Source organism: Vombatus ursinus, unplaced genomic scaffold (assembly GCF_900497805.2).
Source record: "Vombatus ursinus unplaced genomic scaffold, bare-nosed wombat genome assembly UNPS02014794.1, whole genome shotgun sequence".
Lineage (NCBI taxonomy): Eukaryota > Metazoa > Chordata > Mammalia > Diprotodontia > Vombatidae > Vombatus > Vombatus ursinus.
The window spans coordinates 16722120-16739836 of NW_020954572.1; the positions used below are offsets into that span (position 1 = coordinate 16722120).

Here is a 17717-nt window from a genome sequence, read left to right on the forward strand (position 1 = left end):
TAAACAAACTGTGGTACAAATATTAATGTAACAGAATATTGCTGTGTTGTTAAAAAAATTATGTATGTGATCAATTCGGAGAAACGTGGAAAAAATCTATGTGAACTGACACAGAGCAAAGTAAGTAGAGACAAATATAAACACACACACAGACAATAACTACAACAATGTCAATGGAAAGAATAACCAATAAAAAATCAAAAGTGAACGTAATAAAAATCAATCAGGACTCAAATGAAGGATGTCCCTAACTCACCCCTTCCTGCAGGTTGAAGCTCAAGGTGTTATATATTGCACATGTTTTCAGATTGTTTCAATGTATTGATCAATTATGCTGATCCCCACCCTACCCGCTCCATTTACAAAATACTGTTTGTTATATGGGACAGCGCTTTGGGAGGGGCAGGGAAGGGAAACTTGGGATTACTATGATGATCCAAGAAACAGAAGACATCCATAAAACTTACTCTGAACAAATAAGATGGTCCTTACAAACTGTTCTATTGAGGGATTTTCTGTTGAAAGATTTTAACATTAGCCACCTCATTTGGAATATTGATATAACTGAATACTATAATGCATAAGGAATACAAAGGAGTAATGAGAAGCTAATAAAGAAAAAAGAAAAGAATTTATAATGTTCTATGACCATTTAAGAGGGAAAAGAGAATGAGAATGAAAGGACAAACACAAAATCCTGTTGGGGAAAATTTCTAATACTTTATACATGGAAATTAATTTAAATGTAAATAGTTACTAAGCAAGTTTGGCTCAAAATCAAGCTTTTTAATAAAACAAATAAATTTGATAAGAGTACAGGGATTTCTCCAAGGATACTAATATGATAAACTTAGTCTTATTGGGAAAAAAAAAAAACAGGTTAAGTGAAGAAATAGGGAAAAAGAAAAACAGCAAAGGCCAGTCCTGCAAAGCCACAATGCACGGAGGAGTGACAAATCTTCTTAACCAATGTGCACGTTGGGTTTGATCAAGTTAAAGATCTGTAAATTGGTTTATGATAGTTCTTTAGAAGGAAGTGCTTTAGTTTAAGGTGAAACTAGATAACAAAATACTCACTCCTTGCCGTGCCATTGTTCCCCACAATGCCGTGACTCGGATTCGAACCGAGGTTGCTGCGGCCACAACGCAGAGTACTAACCACTATACGATCACGGCGAGCCACCGGAGCGCTACAAGGTTCCTTTCCTGCCAGTATTTCTTTTCAGCTATTTCACCACACGTTCTAGTGTTGCTCTTTTCAAGTTCATTGAAGGTCATTATAAACAAAAATCGGTCTTAACTATCAAGTATCATCCCACCGTCCCTATTCCCCCCCTGCTCTCGCGGGTGGAACTGAAACCAACCCTAAGACAGCCCCCTCCGGGAGAGACTGATAGGAAACCTGTAAGACCTGGGAACGTGAAGTGTAGTGAGATAAAGAACAAATATTTATGAAACACCTGGTGCATGGGGAGGGGGAATAGAGAAGCACTACGAGATTTAAATAAGACGTGCTCCCTTCTGGAATCTGGTAGGGAAAAGGAACATACACAAATAACTATGGTAGAGAATATTGCATGAGGCCATTGGAGAGAGTCAACAGAGAGAAAGCACTAGCATTAAGGGGGATCAGGAAAGGCTTCTGTGTTGGTGGGATTTTAGCTTGGACTTGAAGGAAGGCAGATGAAGGAGAGTTCTATGCATGGGTTAGCCAGTAAAAATGCCTGGAGTCGGGAGACGCGGTTTCTTCTACGAGAAACAGCAAGAGGGTCGAAGTCACTGGATGTTAAAGTACTTGGGGGTGCGTAAGACGTAAGAAGATTGGAAAGGTAGGAGCGCCGCAGGTTGCATGGACTTTAAAAGTGAATGAATGGATAAAGCTGGAAGAGGCGCACGACAAAGTGCTCCTTCCGAAGCTCGTTACCAACTGAGGGGAAAAGGAAGGTTTACTTCGGGGAGGAGGCACGCCCACGCCCGGCCATCTCACACATACACCCCTCTTTAGCAGGAACGCACCCCAAAGCTTCTCGGGCAAGTCACAGCGGGGGCGCGAAAGCTTCCGTGGGCTTGTCCGGCGCGGAAGCTGCCCGCCCCCGACCCAGCCCTCGCGCCCACGTGGCAGGGACTAAGCAAGGTCTCTCCCCCCTCCCTTTCTGAGACCAGTGATCACGTGAGACGGGCGCTTCCCGCCCCAGCCAGGCGTTCGGAGCTGCCGGGGGGAGGGGGGGGGAAGAGGGGGGGAAGGAGGGGAGGGCGCAGAGAGAGTCCTCTCCTCCCAGCCCCACTCTCATCTCGGGTCCAGGGTGGAAACGTTCCAAGTAAAAGGTCTTGCCAGACACACACCGAGTTCCCCTGAAGCGCGAAAGGGAAAGACCCCCGCCGCCAGAGGAGGCGGCACGCCCGCCAAGGCGGAGCAAGGACTGACCGAGGCTACAGGAAAACCGTGCGCCTGCGTGTTGCAAAGAGAGCGGGAGGAGGAAGCAGGAGCAGAAGCGCAGCGATGACTTGTGGAGAACGCGTCATGGTGCGGGGGCAGGGCTTCAGACCTAGAAAAGCCTGAGTGACAAACTTTATTGCCAGCTCCCTGGTAGCTTGCCGTGATCGTATAGTGGTTAGTACTCTGCGTTGTGGCCGCAGCAACCTCGGTTCGAATCCGAGTCACGGCATTGTGGGAAACAATGACACGGCAGGGGAGTTTGCATTTTTCATATTGCGATATTTTACCCTAATAATCCCCCACTCACCGGGCTCAAGTCGAGGAATCCCCAGAATCACCCTGACAGCTGAGCCTTCGTAAAAGAAAAGAAGAAAGCTATGAAATTGACGCGCGGTAACCGCTAGTCCCTGGTGGGCAATGACTGAGTGCCCTTTGCATGTATTTTCCGGTGTGTGAGTGCTCTGTCCTCAGCAGGAGAATGCAGGCTCCTTTGAAGGCAGAGACTTTTGTTTTGCCTTGGTATCCCCAAGGCCTAACACAGTGCTTGCACGTATAGGCGTTTAATAAGTGCTTGATGGATAGGATTGGATCCCCTATACCTCCCACAAGTACAGACACTGGATGGATGGATGGATGGATCGATCAAATGAGATAACAGAAATGCTTTACAAACCTTTAAAGAGCTATATAAATACTAGGTTTTTTGTTGCTGCCACTTTTTCCACGGGAGACAAAAAGACCTCTTGACTCCTTTCTAGGGACCCACTTTTTGTTTGTGTAAGAATCTAGGCTCCTTCGGGATGACTGTTTCATTCTTTGCACCTGTACCCCCATTGCCTACCCCACTGCCTGTCGTGCAGTAGGCGCTTAATAAGTGTTTGCTGCATGGGATTGGATTCCCCCATACATCCCATAGGTACAGACACAAGACCAGTAATCAAATGAGATAACATAAACATAATGCTTGCAAACCTTTAAAGCGCTACATAAATGCTTATTATTATTACTATACGATTTTCTCAATAGGAGACAAAAAGTCCTCCTCGACTCCTTTCTAGGGACCCGGTTTTTGTTTGGGTGAGAATGTAAGCTCCGTGAAATGATCGTTTTATCCTTTGTATTTGCACCGCCGACACCTAGCTCGGTGCCCGTCATCATTACAGTAGGCGCTTAATAAGTGCTGTTTGGTTGTTCTGTTTTGCTTTAATAGCGATGCACAGCAGAATTTCTCTAGTCTCCCCGCGCTTAGAGGGAATTCTGCATTTAGGGAGAATCCTGAAAAGGGTCCTGTAACCCAGGAACTTTCTCTCAGCCACCTAAAGCGATCCTTCCACTAGTACGAACCATTCGAAGCGAAACATTGTTCCGTAAGCTTCTGAGTCACAGGCAAGAAATGCCTCACGTTCGGTTCTGGGAGAGATCTGCGCCTGCGCTCTGGGCATCACTCTCCGTTTGGAACTCCTCACCCAAAGCTGGAACGAAGGATGACGTACAGACAGGGAGGGTCTGTCGCTGAAGAAGAGAGTAACAGGCCGAAGGCGCCTACGGGTCCCGGTTAGCTCGCCGTGATCGTATAGTGGTTAGTACTCTGCGTTGTGGCCGCAGCAACCTCGGTTCGAATCCGAGTCACGGCATTGTGGAAGCAATGGCACGGCAAGGGATTCGGTTTTTGTTTCACCCAGTGATTTTATCCTCTATTCTCGGCGTTTTTAAAATGAGACAAAACACGAGTTAAAGCACTCACAATTATTTACAATGGAGCAGAACCCCAAAAATGATCTTTAAAGTATGTGAATCATTGGTATTGTTTATTCCTCTCGCTGAGAAGGGAATCGTTCATTCTTCCAATATGTTTCCTGTATACCCCAACGGGAAACAGCTCCCCACAATGTCCCTTGTATTTTCAAGGGTCTGAAACCTTTACAAGGAAGAGATCCTTGCTAACAAATCCCTCTACAGCGAATAGTCCAATCCCTAGCCCAATTGTAACCTCATTTGAGGCAAGGTTGGATCTTTTTAGACACAAAGAATAGCATTTAGAATTAGAAGATATCTTACACTCCAAAGCTCTCATTGTACAGAGGAGGAAAGATAGTGGATTTGGAATCAGGGAATCAGAGTTTGAACCTATCTCTTGGGCTTGCTACTTTGGACAAATCACATATCTCTCTTTCCTCATTTGTAAAAGAAAGGGATTGGACTAGAGCCATAGATCTCTTCCTAGCTCTAAATGCAGAGTCCATTTATCTCATGAAACCCAGGACCAGAGAGGTGACAGGATTTGCCCAAGGTCACATAGCCAAGTGATAACCAAGTTTTTTACAATACGCTACACTTACTTCAACACCACCTTTGTGTCGTTCGAGTTGCTCAACGACTTTTTATTGAATTGAATTGACCTTTCTAACCCTGCTAGTTGCAACTAGAAGTGTTGGAGCCAGAGGATTTAGGTTAGGGCTACCCCGAAGTCTGAGCTATGAGTGGAAACTGGGGGGACTAAATCAAGAGTCCTTCTCCAAACCTAGCAGGTTTTCCACTTTTCCATTACGCAAGATTTATTTTATAAGCTTGACAATGGGAGACTTTGTATCTTCTCCAAGTCGTTGTAATTGACTAGCATTATACCGTAGCAGGGTGTTAGTTATCTTTCGACAACGGAGGTTTCTAGAGAGTAGCTCCACTCTCACACCCACTTAAAGGGGTCCGAATGCACTCTAGGATTCAGGATGTCCTAGAGGTATATTATTTGGGAGTCTGTCCCGTGCCACCATTTCTCACCTCTACTTCCCAATTAACAATAATAGCTCCCAGGATTTTCTCACAATCACACTGGAAGATAAGTAGCTTTTGTATTATCCTTTCCATATTACAGATAAAGTACTTGTGTCTCAGAGAGATTCAGTCATTTGACCAACATCTTACAATTAGTAAGGGTCGGAAACAAGACAACTTTAGGTCTTCTGGTTCAATGTACTACAGGACTCATTTCCCTACTCGTAGCTGCCTAATTATTGAATTAAACAATGCAATTCAATTCAAAGTGCTCTTATTAAGCATCTTTTCATTTCACATTATTGAGACATCCTTCTCCACTATCTCCTTCAGTCCTTGTCATGATCAGCCTTTCTTGATCCCATCCCTTCCCATTTTTACTCCAACAGATTCCATAGCAATCTCAAAGTACTTCAAAGAGAAACATTTCTTCACAACATAAATAAACAAAATTTAAACTCAGGAAACAAACCTCTGTATTTTTTTTTCCTTTGAAAGGAAAAAAAAAAAAGAAGAGTGGTTGGGTTAGGGCAAGGGTGGAGTTACCTGGAATAGACTTTGAATAGCCTTTGATGAAGAGGGCTCTCCTTGTGTAGAGAAACCTAACCTCTAGCAAGCCAGCAGGCATATGGACCTACTGGATTCCCAATCTGGACTATGAGGCGGGAGTTACACTGAGATAAAGAGAAAAGGGAAATGGGTTAGACAAAAGAAACAAAGACCTATTTATGGTCCAACCCTTAATTGGGGTAAAGCAGCTCCTCAGACTAACAATCCTTTTGGTGCCCTGGCTACAAATACTTCCTCTTTTTCCTAACTTTGGGAGAAGTTAATACCAGTGTTCAAAGGAATCTAGGATTTCTTGGATAAACTTGTTTAACTGCAGTGCCTGTCACTGGGACAGGTGTAGGGCACGGCATGGGGGGAGAGGAACAACCTAAGTTTCCCTGCTGGGGAGGAGAGGAGTGTGAGGAAGTAATATGCTGTGGACTAAAGACTAGAAGTGGTCTAAGTATGAGGGCAATGGAAAGGAAGGAGGTTTTCTGTTTTTGTTTTTGAGGAGGTGAATGGAAGACAGAGTGAAAAAGGAGAGGGGAAAAGCCAATGGCAGCCAACAAAGACTACAGAACTATTCCTAGGCTACAGTCAGACATTTTAGACTCTGGCTATCTCTAAGAAATTGTTCTTACCCCCTTAAGATCATAAAGATTATCTAGTCTAATTCTTTCATTTTAAAGGAAACTGAGGCCCAGAGAGATTAAGTGGCTTGCCCACAATTAGAGTCAAGCAAGCATCAGAGGTGGAATTCAAACTCAGACCCTGCTGTACTAGAGATAATGCCAGATTGCCTTCCCTTGAAGCAGCCTTTCTCTGAATTCCTATAATATGATTGCTGGGACGAGTCTTTTTGATACTTTTAACATCAAACTATTTGAGACAGGAGGAAAGGTTTAGCAAAAACTTCGTGGTGGAAAAGGAGTTTAAAGGGGAGAGAATAATTAAAGATAATGCAATAATATAGAGAAAAACAACATTGGAGGGCTTCAGGATTTTGATGAATGCAGTGGCTGATCATAACAACACAAGACTGACAATAAAGCATGCCTTCCACTTTGCATCAGAAAGGTGGTGGACCACAGGTAAGGAATGGGGCATAGATGTTCAGACATGACCAATGTGTCGATTCATCTTGCTTAACTATTGCTTTGTCATAAGGAAGGGCCCTTAGGGGAGGGTGCATTAAAAAGTGATAGCCATGTTTTAAAAGGGGGATTATCACTAAAACTTTTTTTAAAAGAGTTGAAGATAATTCAGAGGTTTTAGATCTCAGTAACGAGGAGAATGATGGTACCCTCAACAGAAACAGGAAAATTTAGGAGGACAGATTTATTAAGGAAGATAGTGAGTTTTATTTGGGATAGGTTGAGTTTGAGATGCTTAAAGAAGGTGTCTGAGAGACATTCGGACTGAGTTTAGGAGAAAGATTAGAATTGAATATGAATATTTGGGAGCTGTAAATATGAATTTAGAATTGGTAACTGAACCTATAAGAGAAGATGACAACAAAGAAGGGGTTATAGAGGGAAATGAAAGGAGGGCCCAGGAAAGAGCTCTGTAGGGAACTCAGATTTAGGGAGTGAAAGATGGACAATGAATCAATGGGTTGTTATTGCTGTTGCTGTTCGTCCTTCGTTCTGGAAGAGGACCATGACATCAGGAAGGTGAACTGGATTTAAGTGAGGGAGGGCTGTGCAAAGTCACCAGCCTCACTTTCTTCTCTGAAGCCATCTGGGTCCAGATATAAATCAGGATGACTGGAGATAGCCCCCAGTGAATCAACAAAAGAGAACAGAATGGAGAAATAAGCCAGCAACTGTTGTAGTTGATAGAAAAAGAACTTGGAGAGAGGTATCAAGAAAGTCGACAAAGGAAAGAGAAGCTAAGGAGAGGTGATGGTAAAGCAAAGCAGAGGGAGTCCAGGAGAATAAAAATTGAGAAAGAACCATTGGTTCTGCAGATAAAAGATGTAATTTCCATAGGTTTGTGGATAGAAACCAGATTGCAAGTAACGGAGGAAAAGGGGTGAGTAGTGAGACAATGAAGGATTCAAATATAGACGATTCTAGGTCTAGGAGTTTGGCAAAGAAAAGGAGGAGATATATATGTATAGGATGATAGCTTGAGGGGCTGGCCAAGGTCAAGTAGTGGTTTTTAAAGGATAGGTGAGACCTGAGATATATCTGGCTCTTTAATTGTCTCACAGAATTATATTTTGTCTCTTCAAAGAAATTATAAACTTCTTAAGGTCAGGAACTACTTTATTATTCTTTTAATCTTCCACAACACCTAGAATTATACAAGAATATGCTTCTAGTTGAACTGTTCCTATGAGCTACTTCTGGTCGAGATAAATATCATTCCCCCAAAGCTTCTGTTTGTCTATGTACAGCTGACCGCAACAATGCCCAACAAAACTTACAATCCTTGAAGTTTTTCATTAGTGCCCTTGGGTCACTGTTCTCTGTTCTTCTCTTCCTAGTTAAAAAATAAGAAGAAGAAGAAGAAAAGAAAAGAGCCTTCCTTCCCCAGACCAGCTGAGCGATCTGTTTATACTTTTTCCTATGTTTTTTGTTCTTTTGGGTATAATAGTTATTTGTGTACATACATATGCTCATCCTCCTGGTCTTTTACAGGGCCAGGGCAATACCTGAATTACCTTTATAAATTTCTCAGGGTCCAACAGTGTATGGAACATAAACCTTAAATGTTTCATGAATGAATGAATGAATGAATGAATGCTAACAGTCCCCAGTCTTCATCTCTTCTCTTTCCTCAAAATAGGGAAGGCAATTGTTGGTTGTTCGAAGAGAAGGGGTAGGGTGGGAAGAAATGGGAGATTGCTTTATTCAAAGATGTTTTTGTGGAGAAAGGGACTTTCCCACTACCCCTGAAGTTCCCTTTCTTAAGCCCCATCTGATGACTTTCCTATAAAATGTTTCCCTGTTGACAAACCTTCCTTCTAGAGAATGGAAGGTGCTTTGTATGAGAGCTCTGGAATGTCAGACTGGGTGGGGCCAGATGGTGGCAGGCCTTGGAAGCCAAGCAGAATGACCAAACTGTCCGGTTCCTCTTCCCACTCACCCCCAGGCATTAGTAGAAAGAAGTGAAAGCCAGGAAGAACACTATTATGTAAGGTTAAGCAAGAGTCCCAAAGGGAAAAATGAGACCTATGATGTCAAACTTACTTAAAGGGCCTCTCTGAATCTAGAATAACTAAATTCAATTTTTTTCACTGCATAGATATATTCCACTTACACTATAAATGTGTTCCTGAAAAACTTGTATGATTTAGAGATAAATTGAATAATACTTGAAATGAACCTGGGAGAAATTATGAAAATAAAACTCTGGAGAAAATTTTCTTTAAGGTAGAAACTCATTACCTAATATGTCTGCTTTCTAAACTTAAATTGTATTTAATTAACAACATTAACAAATTAATGAAATTTAAAAAAAAATTTTCCTAAGCTTTAAATAATAAGTTTATTTTAAGAAGGGAAAACCTGCCTTCTCATCCAAGGTTACTTTGTGTCTGCGGCCCATATACATACACGTCTCCCCATTTGAATATAAACTCCTAGAAGGTAGAGATTATTATTTTTTTAAGGCAATTGGGGTTAAGTGACTTGCCCAAGGTCACACAGGTAGTGTCAAGTGGTTGGTTTGAGGCCAGATTTGAACTCAGGTCCTCCTGACTTCAGGGCCAGTGCTCTATCCTCTGCACCACCTAGCTGCCCCAGATAGAGATTATTTTGCTTTTGTTTTTATATCACCAATGTTTAGCCCAGTGTCTGAAATATAGTAAGTATTTAATAAACCCTTTTGGATTGATAGATTCTGTCAATTTGTTTTCATTCTTTTTTTTATTTAATCAGCAAAATTCAAAATTGTGTTACATATAGTTTGTTTCTTATTCTGATAATGGAATATCTCCGTAAGGACCTAGTGAGTCTTTCAATTTATTAACTGCCTTGGCGGCACAGTAAATAGAATACTAGACCCGAAGTCAGGAAGACTTGAGTTGAAACCAGACCTTGAGCAAGTTCCCTTTGACTCTGTCTGCCTCAGTTTCTTCAACTGTAAGATGAGGATAATAATAGCACCTACCTCCCAAGATTCTTGTGAGGATCAAATGAGATCAGATTTTTAAATCACTTGGCACGTAGTAGGTGCTTAGTAAGTGCTTGTTTCCTTCCTTCATCTCTACTATGTACAGGTCACTATGCCAAATGCTAAGGGAGATAGAAAATCCATAACATAGGATCTCTGCCCTCCTAAATTTACTTAAAAAGAATAGATGTACTCAAATAACTGTTGCACAAAATAGGAAAAAAAGTGAATAGGAAAGATACAAAACCTGGGACAAGATCAGTTCCAAGAAGTCCAGGGAGGGCTTCATGGAAGACATGGCAACGGAATTCAGTCTCAAAGGAGAGCTAAGCATTCAATATATGAATAATGCAAGGGAAAGAACACACAGCATTTTGAACAGCAGTCAGACTCAGACAAAGACATGTAACAGGGTGCCTGAGTGGTGGTGATACATAGTTTGGTGGTGGTGAGTGGTTCAGTTTGTCCAGACTGTAGTGATAAGGGGCATTGTGAGAGAAGGCTATAAAGATATACTGCCATCAAATTTGAGAAGAGCCAAGGAATGTCTGGACCTAATTCTTCCCTGAGTGGTGCCTTAGACACCCTACCAGGAGTCACAATGACTGAGACCTCAAGCAGAACCTCAGACAAGTCATGTCAAGTCAAGTCAATCAATGTTTTATTAAAAGCTTATTATGCGAAGCAGCTAGGTGGTGCTGTATCCACAGCACCAGCCCTGGAGTCAGGAGGACCTGAGTTCAAATCTAGCCTCAGACCAAACACTTGATACTTACTAGCTGTGTGACCCTGGGCAAGTCACTTAACTCCAACTGCCTAAAAAAATTAAAAAAGCTTATTATGTGTCAGATACTGTCCAGCAGAGTGGAGGGGGAGAAGGTACTCTAGAGTGGTCATGGTATAGAAGTCCAGAGAATAAAGGAGAACCTGGTCTGGGCTCTTCCTCAAAATGCAACTTCCATTGAAGGGATGCCCATCAACTGGGGAATGGCTGAACAAGTTGTGGCATATGAATGTAATGGAATACTATTGAGCTGTAAGAAATGATGAGCAGGTGGACTTCAGGAAAACCTGGAAAAACTTGGATGGACTGATGCTGAGTGAAGAGAGCAGAACCAGGAGAACATTGTACACAGTAACAGCCATGTTGTGAGATGACTAACTTTGATAGACTTAGCTCTCCTCAGCAATGCAAGGATTTAAGACATCTCCAAAAGTCTCATGATGGAAAATGCTATCCACGTCCGAAGAAAGAACTATGGAGTTTGAATGCAGATCGAAACATACTATTTGTTTTTTTTTTCTTCTGTTTTGTTTTGTTTCTTCTTTCTTGTGGTTCCTCCTATTGGTTCTTATTCTTCCTTACAACATGACTAATGTGAAAATATGTTTAATAGGAATGTATATGTATAGCCTATATCAGATTACGAGCTGTCTTGGGGAGAGAGGTGGGGAGGGAGGGGGAGAAAAACTTAAAACTCAAAAGCTTATGGAAGTGATTGTTGATAACTCAAAATAAATTAATTTGTAAAAAATGGAACTTCCAAGGGGCAGCGAGGTGGCGCAGTGGATAGAGCACCGGCCCTAGATTCAGGAGGACCTGAGTTCAAATCCGGCCTCAGACACATAACACTTATTAGTTGTGTGACCCTGGGCAAGTCACTTAACCCCATTGCCCAGCCAAAACAAACAAACAAACAAAAAAAATGGAACTTCCAGAAAGAACTCAACAAAGGGAGAAGGAAGACACAGGGGTGACAGGAGAAGAAGGCAGCTAAGGCATGGTGGCAAAATCTGGAAAATTAAGGATGATTGTTTTGGGCTCTTCCTCAAAATGGAGATTTTAGAAAGAATTCACCCATAGGAGAAGAGGGCCACAGGGACAGAGGGAGAAGGAGGCAGCTGCCTTGGGGCACGAGACCCAAACCAGAACTGAACATATGTTCTAGATGTAGGATATCTTTTTTGTGTGCCCCATTCCCCCATCATCTTGGGGGTGTAACTGATGAGGATGGAATCTAGAATCCAAAAAGGAAAAACCCTGGTCTTTTCCATATGGCCAAATCTCTGGCATTCCCCTAAGACTAAAATTCCATACCTCCCTATGGCCCCCCTTCCCACCCTTAATCCTTTCTAGGCTCCATTCTCCCTTGGCCACCCCTGGAGTTCTATTACCTCATAGACTGCTTGGCCACTCCTAGATCCCTCCCACAGGCTTTCTGTATATAAGGTCCATCTTGTCTCCATTATTAAGATGCTTAGATTCTTATAATCCAGCCACAGCTACTAATGATGGATATTCTAATAAACCCTGTCTTTGGCTGAAAGAAGGTTTGGGTCGAATTCTTTTGGGCAGGACCTGCGTGATGTGATTTTGGGGTCCCAAGACCCCTGAACCCCTAAACTGCATCATAGCTACATAGCTGGTGCCATAAATGAGTTTAGTACAATCCTTAGGGACCAAAATCTACTGTGGAATTTCCAATCACCACTACCACCATCACCTTTCCATGGTTTGGATTGGAAACATCAACTTTGCCATCCAACACAGTGATCTAATATCAAAGGACCTCTGGCTAGCAAATATGTACCTCTCAGCTACCGTAATATTCCAGTGAGTCAGCCCATGACTACCAGAGATGAAGCCCCTTTCTCTGCTCCACATGGCCTCTTACTCTCTTCCTGACCCAGTTCAGGCCTATTCTTGCCTAGTTCCTTTCCTCCTTTGCCTTCCCTTTCCATTGTGCCCTATGAAATCCCAGAGCAATCATTAACAAGTACCCCTTCATCCTAGATCTCTAGTTTTCATCCATAGGCATGCATAAGTGGGAAGCAGGGGAGCTTTACCTATGGCCTTTGCCCAAAGGGGAACACCCACACTCTAAGCACATCTGTGTTTTTATCCTAAATAGGAGACTTCATAACCCCTGGCTCGAGAAGTTTCACTCTCTCCCTACTGCATATAGGATAAAATACAAACTACTCTGTTTGGCATTTAAGGTCTTTCACAATGTGGGCTCTGGCCTCCCTTTCTGGACTTATTGCTAATTATTCTCATTCATTCATTTGGTGTCTTAGTCAAACTGGCTTACATGATATTCCTTTCTTCTTGACAATTCCAACTTCCTTACTGGTATCTCACCCTCTCATCCCCTCCAGGAATTTATCTCATGGGTCATCTTCTCCCCTCAGTCTGATCTTCAGCCTCTCCCTACTACCTATAAACATGTCTTTGACCACTACCTATAAACATGCTCAGGTCTACTTCGTCCTTAAAAAAAATTTTTTTTAAAAACAACCTTGATTTGACCCTGACTTCTAGGCACTCCCTCTTCCTTGGCTTTCATGACTCTTCTCTCCTAATTGTCCTGTCTATCTGCCTGCTTCTTCTCAGTCTCTTTTAATGGATCTTCATCCATTCTTGATAGCCTGTCCCATAGATGACTCCCAAATGTGTATGTCCAGCCCTAATCCCTCTCTTGAACTCCAATCATATATCAATTGCCTGCTTCATATCTCCTCCTGGATGTCCTGCAAGCATCACAAACTAGACATGTAGAGAATGAAACTCACTCCTTCTAGAAACTTCCTGTTTCTATTGAGAGCACCACCATTCTTCCAGCCATCCATATTCAAAATGTAGGAATCACCTTTAACTCTTCTTCCACCCTTATCTCATATACAAGTTTTGTCCCTTGTTTTCTATATCTCTCACATCTGTCTCTTTTCCTCCATTCATACAGTCACTGCCCTAATTCCAGTCCTGTTCATTTCTCATCTAACAGTTTTTTAATCATTACCCTTGCTTCTAGTCTCTTCTGTTACTCTACCCTAATCCCTACCTACTCTTCTGTTAGCTGCACATAGCTGCCAAAATAATTTTCCTGCAACATAGATTGGACTAGGTCACTCTCTTGCTCAAAAATTGTGTTCGGCTCCCCATTACCCATAGACTCTTTAGTCTACCACTTCAGTCCCTCCATAATCTGTTTCCTTCTTGCCTTCCCAGTCAAATTTCACACTACCCCCTTTCACAAAGTTTACTTTCTTTTTTCATATTAAACATATTTCCATATTAGTCATGTTGTGAAAGAAGAATCAGAACAAAAGGGAAAAACCATGAGAAAGAAAAAACAAAAAAACAACAAAAGAAAGAGAAAATAACATGCTTCAATCTGTATTCAGACTCCATAGTTCTTCCTCTGAATATGCTTAGCATTTTCCATCATGATTCGTTTGGAATTGTCTTAGATCACTGCAATCCTCAGAAGAGATAAGTCTAACAAAGTTGGCCGTCAAACAATGTTGCAGTGTTCTCCTGGTTCTGCTTACTTCACTCAGCATCAGTTCATGCAAGTCTTTCCAGGTTTTTCTGAAGTCCACCTGCTCACCATTTCTTATGGAACAATAGTATTCCATTACATTCATATGCCACACCTTGTTCAGCCATTCCCCAATTGATGGGCATCACCTCATTTTCCAATATTTTACCACAACAAAAAGAGTTGCTATAATTATTTTTGTACATGTGAGTTCTTTTCTCTTTTTTATGATCTCTTTGGGATATAGACCTAGTAGTGGTATGAACCTGGTACAGGTTCTGAAAACTCCCACCTAGAACTCCTTGAATTTTCCCACTTTATGGAGGAAGTCTCTAGCATTTGCCTGAGGCTATAATCCACTCAAATTGGCCTTTCACTGTGGCTATGCCCAATATCCCAATTTAATCATCAACAAATGCAAATATTTCATCATACAAAAAAGAATGAGAGACTTTTAAAAGAAACTGTGAACTTAGTTTGTATCATGTGCATATATAATTTAACAAGCTAATAGCAAAACAGCTCTGTTTTTTATTCCCTTCTGTACTTTTTTGTTTTCTGAATTTTAAAAAATACTTTTATTAATGCTCTTTTTTGAATACCTATAGTGTTGTTGTTGTTGAGTTGTGTTTAAGTTGTGTCTGACTCTTTGTGACCCCATTTGGGGTTTTCTTGGCAAAGATACTGGAGTGGTTTTCCATTTCCTTCTCCAGCTCATTTTACAGATGAGGAAACTGAGGCAACCATTGTTAAGAGACTTGCCTAGGGTCACACAGCTAAGTGTCTGAAGCCAGATTTGAACTTGGGAAGATGAGTCTTCAAGACCAGTGCCATCTACCTCACCATCTAGCTGCCCCTACCACCCACTAATCCACCACCTCCTGCCCCTCTCAGAGTAGAAATCCTCCTTTGTAACAAATATATACAATCCCGGAAAATAAATCAATCACTACATTGGCCATGTCTACTTTCCAGACAAAGTAGTCTGTTAGCTGCTTCCCAAATTTAACACTTTCTACCATGGATGTGCATTTGGTCAGGCTATCCATCCCCCATACCTAGAATATGTGGTGTAGTGGGGGAAAAGTACTAGATTTGGAGTCAGGCAAATTGGGGCCCTGCGTTGAAGTCAGTCTGGAAGACCTGGGTTCAAGTCCTGTCTCTGACACATAATTGCTGGGTAACCCTGCCCGGCTCACTGGGGGCAGCTAGGTGCTCAGTGGTGAAAGTGCTGGACTTTGAAGTCAGGAAGACCCAAGTTCAAATTTAATCTAGCCTTAAACTTACAAACTCTGATGGTGGTCAAGTTGCTTCAGGTTCTCCTCAGTAAAATGAGGGTAATAATGGCATCTACTTCCCAGAAAGATAACATTTGTTTTGCAAACCTTAAAGCACCAGGCAAATGTTAGCTATTATCATAATGATTGCTATCTTGGACCTCTGAGTGCCCCCAGGCAACTCTAGCTCTAGACATTTCAGATGATAGCAGTGATGAGGTTGTTTTCACTGAAAGGAGTTTCTTCATAGGATTTCCCCTATGCCAATAAAATAACAATTCCAGTTTAAAAAAACAAACCCAGTCCTGGTTTTGCTACTAGTGTGAGCTTTGACAAATCACTCATCCTCCATAAATCTCAGTTTCCTGGTCTGTCTAATGGGAATGAAAATATTCTCACAACCTACCTCACTTGATTGTGGTGATGATCAAATCAGATAAAGAGATGTACTTTGTAAAGGGCCATATAAATATCATGCACTGTATGTGTTTAGGGAATTTTCAAATGAGGAAATGCCTTCCACAAAAGAAATGGAGCTTGTCTTAGAGTGCTGCCTGAGACAGCAAGGAGTTAAATGACTTTCCTATCCTGGTGGTCCTCCTCTGGATCAGTTCCAGTTTATCCATGTCCTTCCAACAATGTGGTGGCCACAACTGAACACAGGACTTTCAGAGGTGGTCTGACTAAGGCAGAGTACAGTGGTACTATTACCTCCTTCTTACGGTAAGCTAGGTCTTTCTTAATGCAACTCAAGACAGCTTTGATTTGTGTGTGTTGTAAGAAAATAATGGCTAGTGAGAGGGGGGAAGAAGAGAGCTCCTCAGAGAGAGAGAGAGAGAGAGAGAGAGCAGAATGGCTTAAGCAAGTGACCAAAATAGGAATTAGCAACTGTGTACAAAAGAAAGTCGGTCGACTTCTCTAAGTCACAGGGTCCTTGAGAATCCTAGTCCAAGATTTTTAGGTTCGCCATTACACCATTCCTCTGTTCTTCTCCCCTTCTGCATAATTACCTCCGGGGTCCCTTACTCCCCAGGTACCCTTCTCCTCTCTCCTGGCACTTCCCTCATTAGCATCTTTCACTTCCATAGCCCTTAACTACTGGAATACTTGGCTTCTGACTTCTAAAGGGCAGGGGAAAGGAAAGGTCAGCTGAGTGATGGCTATTTAGGTGTTTAGTTTGAAAACGAGGCTGTAGGAATCTGTTTTCTCGACAGAAGCACAGTTCCAAGGAGCAACTGGGAGCATTGGATAAATACTAATCAAACAGCTTTAAAGAAGGAACTTTATTTCTATAACCGGGAAATACCTATAGCCTAAAGTGTGTAGTATTCAGAGTCCCTGGTGGATAAAGGGCTTTATGATAGACAGCCTTAGAACCGTTTCTAGACTTGATTTATTGACTTGTCTGTTTCAGTCTGTCACTGATCTGATTGACAGTGAAGACTGGAATAATATTTAAAGGGAATTTGTGCGTGTGCTGGTGTAGCATAAGCACCCAATGTGCAATGTGAATGAATGGTCTCTACGTGTGCCTGGTCTGTACGTCTGTGTGGTGTGTCAATGAGTGCCATGTAGGTGTAGGATGTATATCTGAGAATGAGATGTGAGCAGCGTAGACGTGGGTGCACCCGGGAATCTGGATGTGAGCTGTGTTGGGTTGGGATGTTTTGTGGAGGGGGGCATATGGAGTAAATAACAGCAGATGAGACTGTTATAGAGAGAAATATGGGGAAAGAAAGATTCTACCTAGCGTCGCTGCTTCGCTTCCCCCAATCCCTCTTTGGACGTGTGTCCGACATTTGGCGCGTGGAGTCAGGCTGAAGGGACCCACTGAGCCCAGGAGATTGCGTGGACTCTGCTACCTGCATCTCCCAGATGTTCAGTGCGGGATGGGGACGATGTGGTGGGAGTGTTGAGGGCAGCCTGTGACTCTGAAGCGCGAGCTTCGGAGTACAGGGCGGACTCATTCTGGCAAAGAGGTTCTATTACAGGAGCCGGGTTCCACTCACTCTGCTTTCTAATCCAAGGCCGGCGCCCCCCCTTGCCCCGCCTCCTAAGAGCCGAGTTCGGCCCCTGGCTATTGAGCAGAGCCCCACCCCGCCCCTTCTCCCCGCCCCCTCCCCCGCCAACCCGGTGTTACCGAGCGGAGCTCCGCCTCCGGCTTCTCTCCCCGCCCCACAGCACCCCCTCCCCTCTCGGCGCTCCCCTCTCCCCCCTCGGCTCAGTCTGGCCGGCCCC

General features: G+C 42.8%; 3 non-coding genes across 3 annotated transcripts; 2 read left to right on the forward strand and 1 right to left on the reverse strand.

Annotated features, from left to right (window-relative positions):
* Positions 1-1104: 1104 nt before the first annotated feature.
* TRNAH-GUG lies at positions 1105-1176 on the reverse strand. The gene has a single exon. It is a non-coding gene; the product is annotated as a tRNA-His (tRNA).
* A 1418-nt stretch (positions 1177-2594) lies between these two features.
* On the forward strand, positions 2595-2666 carry TRNAH-GUG. Its single transcript has one exon. It is a non-coding gene; the product is annotated as a tRNA-His (tRNA).
* A 1333-nt stretch (positions 2667-3999) lies between these two features.
* On the forward strand, positions 4000-4071 carry TRNAH-GUG. The gene has a single exon. It is a non-coding gene; the product is annotated as a tRNA-His (tRNA).
* Positions 4072-17717: the final 13646 nt, after the last annotated feature.